Below are 13887 nucleotides of genomic sequence, written 5' to 3'. Positions count from 1 at the left end.
GCAGTTAGAAAAAATGCAAATTAAAACTACACTCAGATTTCATCTCACTCCAGTCAGAATGGCAATTATTGAGAATACAAGCAATAAGTGTTGGCAAGGATATGGGGGGAAAGGTACACTCTCATACATTGCTGGTGGGACTGCAAATTGGTGCAACCACTCTGGAAAGCAGTATGGAGATGCTTCAGGAAATTTGGAATGGAACCACCATTTGACCTAGCTATCCCACTCCTTGGTCTATTACCCAAAGGACTTAAAATCAGTGTACTGTAGTGATGCAGTCAGGTCAATGTTTATAGTAGCTCAATTCACAATAGCTGAGCTATGGAACCAACCTAGGTACCCTTCAACAGATGAATGGATAAAGAAAAGGTGATTTCACACACACACACACACACACACACACAGAGAGAGAGAGAGAGAGAGAGAGAGAGAGAGGAGTATTACTCAGCCACAAAAAAATGAAATTTGCTAGTAAATAGATGGAACTGGAGACTATCATGCTAAGTGAAATAAGCCAATGTCAAAAAACCAAAGGCCAAATGTTTTCTCTGATATGAGCATACTGACTCACAATAAGGGTGGAAGAGGGGAGAAGTTCATTGGATTAGACAAAGGTGAATAAAGGGAAGGGAAGGAGGAAAAGAATAGGAAAGACAGTAGAATCAATTGGATATAACTTTCCTATATTTATATATGAATACACAATCAGTGTAACGCCATATCACATATAACCATAAGAATGGGAAGTTATATTCCATGTATGTATAATATGTCAAAATGCATTCTACTGTCATGTATATCTAAAAAGAAGAAAAAATAAAAGACAAAAAAATAAAGAAATGGGATTAAAATAGTATAGGAGAAAAAAATATAAATAAATTGGACTATTACCTCCCTAATTTAACTAATAATTTGCTAAATTTAAAAACAAACAAGAGTTAATAACATTAAAATGTTATAAAAATAAGTAAAGATTTACATTTTTCAGATTTTTATACCTTTTTGGATTTTAGTCATCACACTAATCTTATAACCATTCATATTTTCATACATATCCCATATGCAGCTTGCACCAAACACAATCCATTCTGTGAGTTTAACAAATCAAAACTGGTCTATATTCTGCTCCTTGAGATGAATCCACTGACATTGCTAGAGACATTGAACATGACCTTGGATGTCGTGGCAATGTCAAATTGCTATGAAAGTTTCTCAGTGTTTACTCTCAGTTTCTGTATTTTCCCATGTATCAGAAACGGGTTGTAGATAACATGGGCCCGTGGATTGTAGTTGTAGTAGCAATGCATTATTGCCATTTTCTCTACTTTACTGTGTATGTCTATTTCCTATTACAGCATCACAAGTTACCCCAAAATTAGCAGCTTAAAATACTTATTATTCCACAGTTCTCATGGGTTAGGAATCCAGGCAAACTTTGCTGGGTCCTCTGCTTAGGTGCTCCCAAGGCCACAGTAAAGGCGTCAAATGAGCTGCATTCTCATTCAATGGGCCAGCTTGAGAAGAACATGTTCTGAGCTCACACACCTTGCTGGAAAATTTAGGTCCTTGCAGTTTTGAGACTGAGGTCCAGCTCCTATTGGCAGCCACTCTCCCTGGATGGTGTACAACATGGCTGCTTCATCGGGGTCAGTAAAAGAGCTAGAATCTCTGCCACTGGATTAGGTCATGCCCACCCAGGTAAGTCACTGTTTTGACTAACTTATAGTCCATTGATTAGAGGCCTTAACTACACCTGAAAAGTCCCTTCACCTTTGCCATGTAATGGATTTTAACATGAATATAGCATCGAGTGGTAGAGATTGTGGGACTGTCTTAGAAAGTTGCCTATCACAGGTTGGATTTGTAAATTTTTTTTCTTTTCTTTTTGGTACCAGGGATTGAACTCAGCGGCCCTTAACCACTGAGCCATATCCCCAGCCCGTTTTATTCTTTTATTTTGAGACAGGCTCTCACAACGTTCCTGAGGGCCGTGAGAGCAGTTGCTGAGTCTGGCTTTGAACTTGGCAAGCCTTCTACCTCAGCCTCCCAAGGTGCTGGGATGACAGGCGTGTGCCACGGCACCTGGTGGGACTTGAAACTCTTAATAATGCTAATAAAAGTAAGTTATGCTTGAGAAGAGGGGAGCCAAAGTGGCCTCAACCTTCTTTGGTCACTGTTTTAGACCCAGGTCCCAGAGTCAACCTCTTCACCACCCAGCACCAGAGGGACAGGAGAGAGTTCTGTCCAGCAACCAGGACAGAAAGGTCTTTTCATCCCACCTCCTCAGCACTGGCAGACCCCGTGAAGACAGAGCAAACATTCCAAAGGGAAGAAAGAGTGAGTGCCAGCCCTTCCTGCCCTGAGGGAGCAGCCTACCCTCTATGCACATTGCTTCCTGAGTCTGTTGACCGAATAGAGAAGAAAGACCATGTCACAAATGCAGTATCCTCATTCCCTTGGGTAAGACCTGTGCCCTGCACACCCTCTGCAGTGTCTGACTTTGAGTGATGCACCTCCACTCAGGCAGGGGAGGGAAGAGGCTAGGAGTATGTGGGATTTCTTGCCCAATATCCTGATTAATCCTGAGAAAGTAATATCACAGCAGGGAAAGGAATGGAAGTGGAACTTGAGCTCATCTGGACCCCAATAGTGACCTCTGGGGAAGATGCTTCTATTCTAGTGGACCAGCCATGGGTGTTTACATGAAATATCCTCAGAGAGGAGAAAGGCTCCTCATCAAACTTCCAAAATTTGCTAGATGCAGTCCCCCTTGTATACATTTGGTACCTCACTGACTAAATATCTGATTTTTTTGCTTGGTCTGTTCAGATTTGTGCAGACTACTGGAAATGAATCTGGAAGCAAATTTGGCCCTTAGTAAATGTACCATTCTACCCTCGTTGTTTCCCAAACCTAGGTCGGTCCTGAGAGAAGGTATGATAGGGAATTCTTAGAGGAGAGTTTCAAAGTCCTAGAATCTGAGGACCAAATTCTGCTATGAAAATACAAAAGGCCACAGCAAAGTATAGACTTCCAGGCCTAAGTTTGCAGCACAAGTATTTTTATATTCCTCCAGTTTCACACTTAGAGCCAGGAATGGTGGTGCATACCTGTAATCCCAGTGGCGCAGGAAGCTGAGTCAGGAGGATCCTGAGTTTAAAGCCGGCCTCTGCAACTTAGTGAGGCCCTAAGCAACTCAGCAAGACTCTGTCTCAAAATGAAAAATAAAAATGGCTGAGGGTGTGGCTTAGTGGTTAAATGGCCCTGAGTTCAGTCCCTGGATCCCCTCCCCAGCAATTTGAAACTTAGAAAAAGGAGGCCAAACCCTGAAAAACAGGTATGAATGAAGCCCAGAGACTTCCAGAGTTAACAGAATCCCCTAGAATTAGCAACTGAAGCCTTTAGTTGAAGAAAAAGAATATTCACATTCTGAAACATCTAGGAATTGAGGGAAAAGTTATACATGTGGGGTGGAAGCAGGAGAAAAAGGGAAAAGTTTGAAATAGCAAAAATGCTAGCAGCTCTTTGAAAGATATGATTGATTTTTGTGTATACCTCAGGAAGGTGAGACTCTTGAGTTCAGCTGGTTTTCAAGTAGAAAAGACAGCAAAGCAGATGATGAAGGACAACCTGATCATGTTAAACTTGGTCAAACACGGAGGCCCAGAAATTCTCATCACTCTACCTGATTTCTACCATGCACAGGGTCTGATCATCCTTATTGGACAATCAGTGCTCAGATCTCAGCTCTGTTGCTTGTATGAATATGGCCTCGTCATAGAAATTCCACAGATTAAGTGTGACTTAAAGAGCAAATGGCTAAGATAATGTTTATAATGTGTCCAGCACCATGTCAGTATGACATGGGGTTCAATAAATAGTAGCTATCTCAAACGGTTATGCCTGTGATGGGGACACAATCCTGTCTCTCACTGGGCATGTCATTTCTGGGGCCCTTTGGCTAGGGAAGCCTCTTGCAAAACAGAAATCAGAGGGAGCGAGCAGATGGGTGACAGGATGGCCACTCTGGCAGTATCCAGGTCCATGGCTTAGAGACACTGGGGTAGTAGTTACCAAAATCAGCATGTTTAATGGTCCATACTGAAACTAGCCACAGTGTAAGTCCCCAGGGCCTGCTGGAGAAGGGTCTAGCCAGTAAACCTGGTAGGCATCCCAAGAATCTGCACAAACTCTCACCTTAGTGGATTCTGATGCTGGTGCAGAGCATCAGAAATGAGAACCTAGAGCCCAGAAGGGTGGTACTGAGGAGGATGGAAAGGCCTGAAGCCACTGCTACTCATCTTGGAGAGCTCACAGAGAAAATAGAGGAGCCTTAGTCACTGCCATAGACCTGTTGTTCACATAAGGTAAATTTAAATTTTATAGAGCTGCATTGATTTTTTATATGTCTTGTATTCTGCAACTTTTCTAGATTGATTCATTAGTTCTAACAATTTTTAGCAGATTCCTCAGAATTTTCTATAAACAAGATGATGTAATCTGAATATTCTTTTTTCATTTTCTTTTTAAAAAAACTTTTTAAGAGTATTATTTCTTCCTTTCTAATCCAGATGCTTTTATTTCATGTTGTTGTTTAATTGCCCTGGCTAGAAGTTCCAGTCTGATGCTGAGCAGGAGAGATGAAAGTGTACACCCTTGTCTTATTGCTCATCTCAGGAGGAAAACTTCAGTCTCACCATTAAGAATGAAGTGAGCTGTGGTTTTCATAGATTCTCTTTATAACATTGAGGAATTTCCCTTCTATTACTAGTTTATTGAGTATTGTTCTCATGAAAGATTGTTGAATTTTGTCAAATGCATTTTTCTGCCTATAGATATTATGTGGTTTTTGTCTTTTCTTCTACTGATATGTGTGTTATATGAATTAAGTTTTGGATGTTGTATTAGCTCAGGTTCCATATTAAAGTACCATAGATGGAGAGTCTTAAACAATAGAAATTTATTCGCTCACATTTCTGAAGGCTGAAAGCCTGAGATCAGTGTACCAAGATGGCTGGGTTCTGGTGTGAGTTTTCTTCCTGACTTACAGACGGCCATCTTCTATGTCCTCATGCCCTTCCCTATTCCTCTTCTTATAAGGCTACAATCCTCTCAGATTAGGACCTGACCTATACATCCCATTTAAACTTCATTACCTCCTAAAAGTTGTATCTCCAAATACCATCACATTAGGGGTTAAAGCTTCAACATATGAATTTTGGAAGGATACCTACAATTCAGTCCATGGAAGATGTTCAACCAACCTTGCATTCCGAGGATAAATTCCTCTTAGTCATAGTATTTAACTAAGAGTGGATTATAGATCATAACAAATGCCTGCACATATAATTTTTTTAAGGTGAGGGAGAAGAGAAGATCCTTTTCCCTCCCCTCCACAGCCATGACCAAGAGTGATATTGTATGAGTAGGGTGGTCACTTGGTCTATTCTGGTTTAGTCCTGATGAAGTTCCAGGGTCTCAGCAGCTAAAGTCCAGCATCACTAGGCTTCTTCCCTAGAGGGGTAGCATTGGCTGAGAAACAGTATTCCAAAGCTGTCTTTGCCCAGGGCAGCCCATCCATGGCTAAAAACAAATCACTCATCATACTCACTGTACAACCCTGACATAATGAGAGGTTGAACACACAACAGGCCCATACAATGGCCACTATGACCTCTTTTCATAACCCCAGAGGTATTTGGTTTGTAAGCAGGACCTTTGAAAATGAAAAATTTTCTGCAAATTTCACTATTAGACTAATGAAGACCCAATTGTGTTTGATGTTGCTGGAATAAAGAGTGTTTGGTGTTCTGCTCTGGATGGATTTTTACTGCTACCTTTGCCATTTTAATTTTTTTATGTTTAAGTCATGATTCAATTCTATACCTTTATGAGTCTTCAAACCTTCAACGGATCTCAGGACTGAGCAAATGCTTGAGCCAGAGACTATCTGAAACCAGTCACCTCCAAATTCAAGAGCCACAGACACACCTATCTTTACCCAGGAAGGCTTCTCACAGTTGGCTGTAATATCCAACTTGCTATGTTCTTGGTCTCTCTTAGAGCCAGAGACTTTTCATCTTGTTTTCAGTTAGTTTAAGGGGGTCCTCAAATACTAAAATATGCTTTGTTAGTCACTATCTTGATTCTTCTCTGATTACTGGTCTTGCTTACCCTGTAGGGCTCATCTACTGACCCTTGCCATTGAGCCAAGCTGCCCCATCAGGAGCAGGCACCAATTTGGCCCAGGAAGAGCCTGGATCAGGGCTCAAAGGTTGGCCTGAGTCTTCTGAGGGACACCAGGTTGGAGGAGTTTGAATCATGCATGGTCATGCTTTTATCATATTTTCAAAGGAGATTGTGATGACTTCAAACAGGTTGACTATTTTATAAGTCAGATAATCCAAAGGCTCTGTCTGTGCACCTTGTCACGTAAGAACAGTTCAACACCTTACTTGTGGAAAGGCATTAGCAGAATGTGTTCCTTGGGATGGAGCTCCCTGTTCTCCCTTGATGTCCAGTTATAATCAATTTAAACCAGCTAGGTTGTTGAATATTGAAGTGAATAAGAATGTCACCAGAATGTCCGAAGGGTAATTAAATCAATGTCTATTTCTATGGTGCTGGTTTTCCTTAACAATTTTTAAGATAGAATTATGGTAGCTGATTATTTGCATAAGAAAAAGTGAAAACACTAAAAAGAAGAAAGAGAAATCTCTGCAGAAGTAACAGAACAACAGTGTTACCTGAACCTCCTGATCATCATGCTGGGGCTGAAGAGCCTGGATCAAAGAATGCAGAGCCTCAGATGTCACTGCGAGGTCCTTAGGGGAATGAAATGATTAATGCTGAGGGGCAAGATGAGGCTGATGGGTGGATTTGCCTCCAGGGAAGCAATGTTCCTGCTATCTGTTAGTTGATGGCTTAATATTATTAATAGCGCTCTCAATTAGAACTCCTGGGCCCTGACTTTGACCTTATTTTGTCAACATTTTTAGCAATACCTTTGACCGATTTTCTGTTTTCTGACAATACACAACTAGGAAGAAGGGATAAAGAGATAGATCGCAGAGTTAAGACTTAGAATTATTTGGGGAGTCAAGAATGTCTAGTTAGACTAAAAGAGATTAATTTGCACAGGATGAAGGTTGGAGTTTATACAGATATCCTCTAAGTCACTTTTAAATTGTGGATGTGAGTAAGACCTGAAATAATTTTTTGTGAAAAATAAAAGACTCCATGATCTCAGACAGTGTCAGGCCCAATGCTAACCAAGGGTGTGATGTGTCAGCTAAACAATGAGTCCAAACTGTGTCTGCATTAGATCTTCCAGAGACAGGAAGCGGGTTGTACCACCCTCCGGTGGTTGACTATTTTATAAGTCAAATAAGAGCATGACAGTGTCATGCTCACCAGCCTTCTCCCATGATGGTCAGCTCTGTCGTCTCATGTGCTAGGGCTGCACTAAATGTTTTGAATATAACCCTTGCTGCTCTGCCACTGTGGCTCATTTTAAAACTGACATTTTTTTCTCCTTTCTTTCTCTTCTCCCTCTCCCCCTCCCTAACCCTGGGGAAAGGAAGATTATCCTTCTTCTCATCCTAGGCTAAGTTATCTGTCACCACAGAAATGAAGTAATTCACACCACAGAGATGAAGTAATTCAGACTTCAGGACTGACGCCAGAAGACCTAAGAAAAGGCTCTCTCTCAAGGCTACAGGTGAATTATAACCCCTGACAGGGCACAGCTGGAATGGAGCTTTTGAATCACCTCTTTAAAAGACCTCTGTGGCTGGGAGCGGTGGCACATACCTGTAATCCCAGCATCTCAGAAAGCCAAAGCAGGATGTTCAAAGTTGGTAGCGGGTAGCAGGTGTTCCTAAGTTCAAAGCCAGCCTCAGCAACTTAGTAAGGCCCTAAGCAACTTAATGAGACCCTCAAAATACAAAATTTTAAAAAGGAGGGGTGGCTGGAGACGTGGCTCAGTAGTAAAGCACCCCTGGGTTCAATCCCTGGTACCCCCCCCCCCCACGGGGGGTATCCTCCATTCCTATCTGATAGTTGGAATCATAGCCTCTGAGACAGGAGTCCCCTGTGTTTCTCCTTTGCTAGCAAAGCAATACAACTTCTTTTTTTCTTTTTCTCAAAACTCTTTCCTCATTATTGGACTGGCATTGGGGACAAGGACTGAGCTTTTGGTAACAGGATCACTTTCACATCCTTAGGCCTCAACCCTCAGAGAAGACCCTTTTCTTACCAAATCAAGTGCAAAACCTTGGTGTGATTGTCAAATCCCTCCAAGTCTTGAATAGTTCCCATTTTCAGCATTCTTCTGTCCTTCCCCTCTTACATACTGCAGCTAAATTTGACAACTCACCATTCCCCAAATATATTCTTTTTTATTATTAGTTATTGATGGACCTTTATTCATTTATTTGTTTATATGTGGTGCTGAGAATCGAACCCAAGCTATCTACCACTGAGCCACAACCCTAGCCCCATTCCTGAATATATTCTAATGTGCTTCAATCCCTGGAAGGAAGCCATCTATCCCCAGGGTCTTCTAGCTGCTCCTGAAGTCTCTCATCCTTTCAGCAACTTACAAACCTGCACTTCCTACCCCTGAAACTCCAGGACTGCTTTGGTTCTTCTCTTCTGCATTCTTATATCCTGTTCTAATTTGTGAGTGTTGGAATTTCTAGGTGGAGTCCTCATGCTGAGATGAAATTAGGCACAGAGTCCCAGGAATGCTCCTCTCATCCATCGGCTCCTCCCCTGCCTTCTCACTGGGGATGCCCACAGAGGAATCTATCTGTAAAGAATGATAGCAGAACACAAAATAAAGTACCATTGTGAAATTTGAACCAATGCTCTTGATCCACAAAGAAGAACCCACCAGGGAAATTAAATTGGAAAAGACAGCTTTGGCTCTAAGTCAAAGTAAGGCTCTTACTCTCCCCGAACCCCACCTCCAGTGAAGAGAGACAGACAGACACAAATGGGGGTTCCACCTACCAGAGTAGACACTTGAAGCAGAAATGGCAATTGGCTGACCTGTTACCAGCTGCCAAGTCTGGTCTTGATGTTTGACAGGAGGAGTAAAGAAATGACCACAAATGAGTGGTGATCTTTTAAATCATAACTACCTGGTCTGCTCATAAAACATGGCTCAATTACTGTCCTGGGGTCAGCTCAACAAAACTTTTCCCTTAAGGAGACTGTGGCAGGGCAGAAAAAGAAGCATGGAGAGAGAGAGCATATTCTATCCCCATCTAGAAATTCCTGGAGGACAGAGATATTGTTTTATACATTTATAAATTATCTGATTATAATGCCCAATTCTAGCATGTACCTAGTGTATGGTACTTATGATCATAGAACTAAATTTTTGATTTATACTTTAAGACTGATACTGACAAATTTGAGCCAGCCCAGGATATGGTATCTAGAAGGTAGAGAAGCCTGAAAGACATATAATATTGTTACCAAGGAAAAACTAAAGAAGTCCTTTACTTCACTTGCTCTTAAATGACTTAAAAATCACTAATTTTTGGAGGTAACTTGCTGGACAATGCATCATTAGTCCCCCACTGGCTTTGCTTTAGATGACACCTGGATGTGTGGGGCTTATACTGACAGTTACCTACGTCACTCTTTAGGGACCCGAAGGCTGCTTTTGCTGAAAATACTTACTCTTGACCTGAACCTGCAGAAGACTGATGGGTGGCTAGAATGGGATGCAAAGCCTTGGTCCCTCTGCCTTCAGATTGTGTCTGTCTCCCTTGTTGCCTTCACCTTTGGGTCAGATTCTACTCAGCATGGTATGTACACGCGTTGGTCACTTGAGGTCTGTTTTGTGCACCATCATTGAAAGCTAAAGACACCTACCAGCCACCATGACTGGAAACACCAGACCATGAAAGTAGTGAAGAGGTGGCACCCGAGTTCCTATTTCCAGAAAAGACAAGACTATCCCTCCCCTTTATTAGCCTCTCCAACTCCCTCATTATTCGTATCCTATATCCAGAACCTCCCAACCCCCTGGAGCGAAGAAGCTGATTTGGGAGCAAAGCTGCCTCTTCTCCATTCTTTCGCCACCGAATAAAGCCTTTCTCCCTAACACTTCTCTCCTAGACACCAATTTTTTTGGTGGGTCGAGCCTCTGAACCTGGGTTCTATAACAATAAGAGCAATAGTTGCAGAATTTGGGTCATTAGGGATGAGAAGCACAGAACAAGGACTAATGATTCGGGGACACTGCACAGGGACAGGGGTTAAGGCTCTAACAGCATAAGGAAGCTGCTTCTAACAATCAGCCCTTCAAACAGAGGAAAAAGCTGCGTGAGCTTAGAGTAATGAAAGGGGGATTCTAATGTTGAGTTGGGAATTAGACTCAGAGCTTCCAAATCTGAGTCTGAAAACTAACTTCATGTGGGATTTGAGAGAGAGATAAGGGAATGATGTAGTCAAACATTTTAAATCTAGATTTACATTTAAAAAATCCCATTAAAAAACAAAAGAAATCCTATTTCTTTTCTCTTTATCCACCCTACAGATAATGTATGTCAAAGACACAGCACGCACCCCATGTTTAATGATGTTGCATTGTCTTTAGGTCTTCAGCGTCAAATATAATCAGACTCTAGGATTATTGGGTTTTCAGGCCATTATGTTCTGAAATCATTTATACCCAGACTTAAATGGATTAAAATAAAGCATACCTTTTTTTTTTTCCTCTGAAAGCTCAAGGTTATCTATTATTTTGAAGTTGGTAACTAGTTTTATTTATAAGGGCTATAACTGTCATTTGACTGAAAAAAAAAATACTGCACTGGGTATAAGTGTAGTGTTCAGTTAAAGGTCAGATTTTACTTAAGTTTTCATTTTTTTCTAACAAATGATTTGTTGCAAAATTAGCGAATCCAGAATAGTTCAGAGCAAGCCATAGCCTGTGTAAGTTTAAATGTATGAACTAATAAAAAGCCACCTTCCAAAGCCAAAGAATGACATGCATTTGTAATTTTACAACTGGGTGAGTGCTATTTTAATTAATGTGGTGAACTTGTGGATTTAGTCAATTTAATTATGGAGGAAATAACTTCATTTGGTTTATCACCTATTTGGAGTGATTAAAATTTACTGGAGAAAAAAAAAATCATCCCTGAGTGGTATTTTAGCATTTTTCTAAATGCCTGGATGACATTTGGTGCACAAAAATGAACTGTATTTTATTTCTCATGTTGATTTATATTTCTTTGTCACAAGCTGAGCTAGATTTGGTCAGAAGCTGCCTGTTGTAAATCAGTAGCTGCTGTTGCAATTCACCAGGAAAAAACAAATTATAGGAAGATTGTTTATTAACTTGAGCCTCATCTTTTTTAGTCATTTGCCACAATTTTATTTTATAGTCTCATTACATTCTAGAGCTATCTTTATCATAAAAGTGTCAATAATTTCTCTTAGTGTTTTATATTAATTTCTCAAAACAAACTTATACAACACTATAAACTTGTTTTGCCAGAGGTCTGGTTGGCTGGCGGGTGGGGACGGCAGCTCAACATACCACTATCGTGGGTCAAATATCAAATCGATTTTTTTTGAAAAAAAATGTTTATTGAGCACATCTACACAGGGGGCACCGTCCTGAGCTGGAAGCCCTGGGTAAAGGATATACACCATGTTCCTAGCTTCAGAAACCCCTACTCTGATGGTACATGTATAGCAGCCACAACGTTACAATTCAGGGTAGTTGGTGGGAGAGAGCCAACATAGAGAAAGGGCTGTACTGATGTATCTTTATAGAGATCTCTTGACATAGGGGTCTGTGATATTATGAAATATATATTTAGGTCTTCTTCCCCACTTCTGGACACACAACTGCTAAAAATCCTTAGAATCTCTGAAGTAACATCTTTTTATATGCTAATGAGTTGTCTGAGGGTTGGAAGTTCCTAGGAAGTTTCAGGATGCAGGCTGGACACAGAACTAAGACAGGATCAGAGGGGCTAAAGGTTGATTTTGTGTCTACACAATGAAGCGTCCATTAAAACTCCCAAAAGATTGGGTCCAGAGATGTTCCAGATAACTGGATGTGCAGAGGTTCCCCAGAGAGTGGTGCCCCAGAGAAGACATGGAAAGACTGCGCCCCCTCCCACATGCTTTGCCCTATGCATCTCTTTATCTGTATCCTTTGTAATATCCTTATCATAAATCAGTAAAAGTAAGTGAGTTCTGTGGGCTGGTTTAGCAAGTTAATCAAGCCAAAGGAGGGGGCTGTGGTTCAGAAGCACAGGTAATTGGGGCTTGCAATTGGCATCAGAAATGTGGGCAGGGGCAGTCTTGGTAGCTGAGACTTCAACCTGTGGGATCTCTCTCTATCTTCAGGTAGATGGTGCCAGAATTGAATTGATTTAGAGGACACCATCTCATCCTAGTTGAGCTGCCAGAAGACCAGAGACACATAAATGACTCCAGGTGCAGAAGAACCAGCCAGCTAAGCTCAGCCCAAATTGCTACCCACATGTCACAGGAACATGCATAGAGTCAAGTTAGCCTTATTCAACTTGCTGCAGCAAGGGAGAGTCACACCACAGAACCAGGAAGGAATTGAGAGGGGCTTATTACAGGACTTCGTATGTTCTGGGTGGTTCTGAAAAGAGCAGAGCAGGTGCCAATTTTTTATTGAATATTGCCAGTAAGTAGGGGAAATTTGGTGACAGAATCTTTTGGAAATTTTATCCATGGGGCAAGAGGAGTAAGAGGGACTATGAGCTGGGAGAGGGCTGTGGTTAAATGCTTTATCCTTTCCATATCCTTTCAGCCATTGTTCAGATTTGGATCTTGGGTGTTAATGTTATGGGGACAGATGAGGCAAGGCACCAAAGATAGCGGGAAACCATTTTATTTGACTGCAGCCAGGTTCGGAGCATACAGCTTTCACGATAAACAGTTAATCCCCGAATTAACTGTTCAAGTAGTTTCAGAACTTTATACCCAGCATGTAAGGGGAGGGGCTCAGAAATTCAGTCTGCAGAAGTTCACATAAAAGCACCTTTTTCTTTCACTGTTCTGGTCAAGTAAACCCTTCAAGGACAACACCTGAGAAGGGGAGAGCTTCTTCTCCCTTTTCTTTCCTCTCCCTGCCAGCTGTTACCATGGAGCCCAATTGGTAACTTCTCTTAGAAATGTAGACATCTCTGTGAAGCCCAGCTCAAGGCCAAAGGGCTGGTTAAAGGATCTGTCCCCTTTTTTTAAAAAAAGTCATATTTTGCATTTGTAAGCACTTCTACAAACTACTGTACTGGATCAATGTTTGTGAAAAACAAGTAAAGGGGTGTTCAGCACCTGGAGTGTTGATTTCTTCCAGGTCAGTGGCCAAGTAAAATAGAGCAACAGGAAAATAGAAGTTCACCTACATTGAACTCTTTTGTAGAGGCTCTTTTGTTGATAACCTAAAATTAATTATGGTGAGGATTTCTGGAGAAGCTTAGTTAAGATTTTCTGTGGAGGAGTGGGTGCCACTACATTAAGAGGTGACGTCTAATGGAGGTTGTCTCTGGGATATAGCTCTGAAGGGTCATGAGGGGAACAGGCTTCCTCTGCCATGCACTCCCACCATGTTGTATTGCCTCACCATAGGCCTAAAGCAACAGGGCCACTCAATCATGGACTGAAAATTACAAAATTGTGAACCAAAATAAACCTTTCCTCTTCTTAATTTCACCACCTCAGGTATTTTGCTACAGTAATGGAGAACCGACTAACACAGGCATGATCACAAAATAGTCTTATGTCTGTCTTTTTCCACCATGGTCAATGTATGGCCTTGTCTGAGTATTGTTTATATGCTGTGAAAACTGTTTATAACACTTAGGAACTCTAGAG

This window comes from Ictidomys tridecemlineatus, chromosome 13 (genome assembly GCF_052094955.1).
Source record: "Ictidomys tridecemlineatus isolate mIctTri1 chromosome 13, mIctTri1.hap1, whole genome shotgun sequence".
In the NCBI taxonomy this organism is placed as follows: Eukaryota; Metazoa; Chordata; class Mammalia; order Rodentia; family Sciuridae; genus Ictidomys; species Ictidomys tridecemlineatus.
This window is presented reverse-complemented; position numbering follows the sequence as displayed.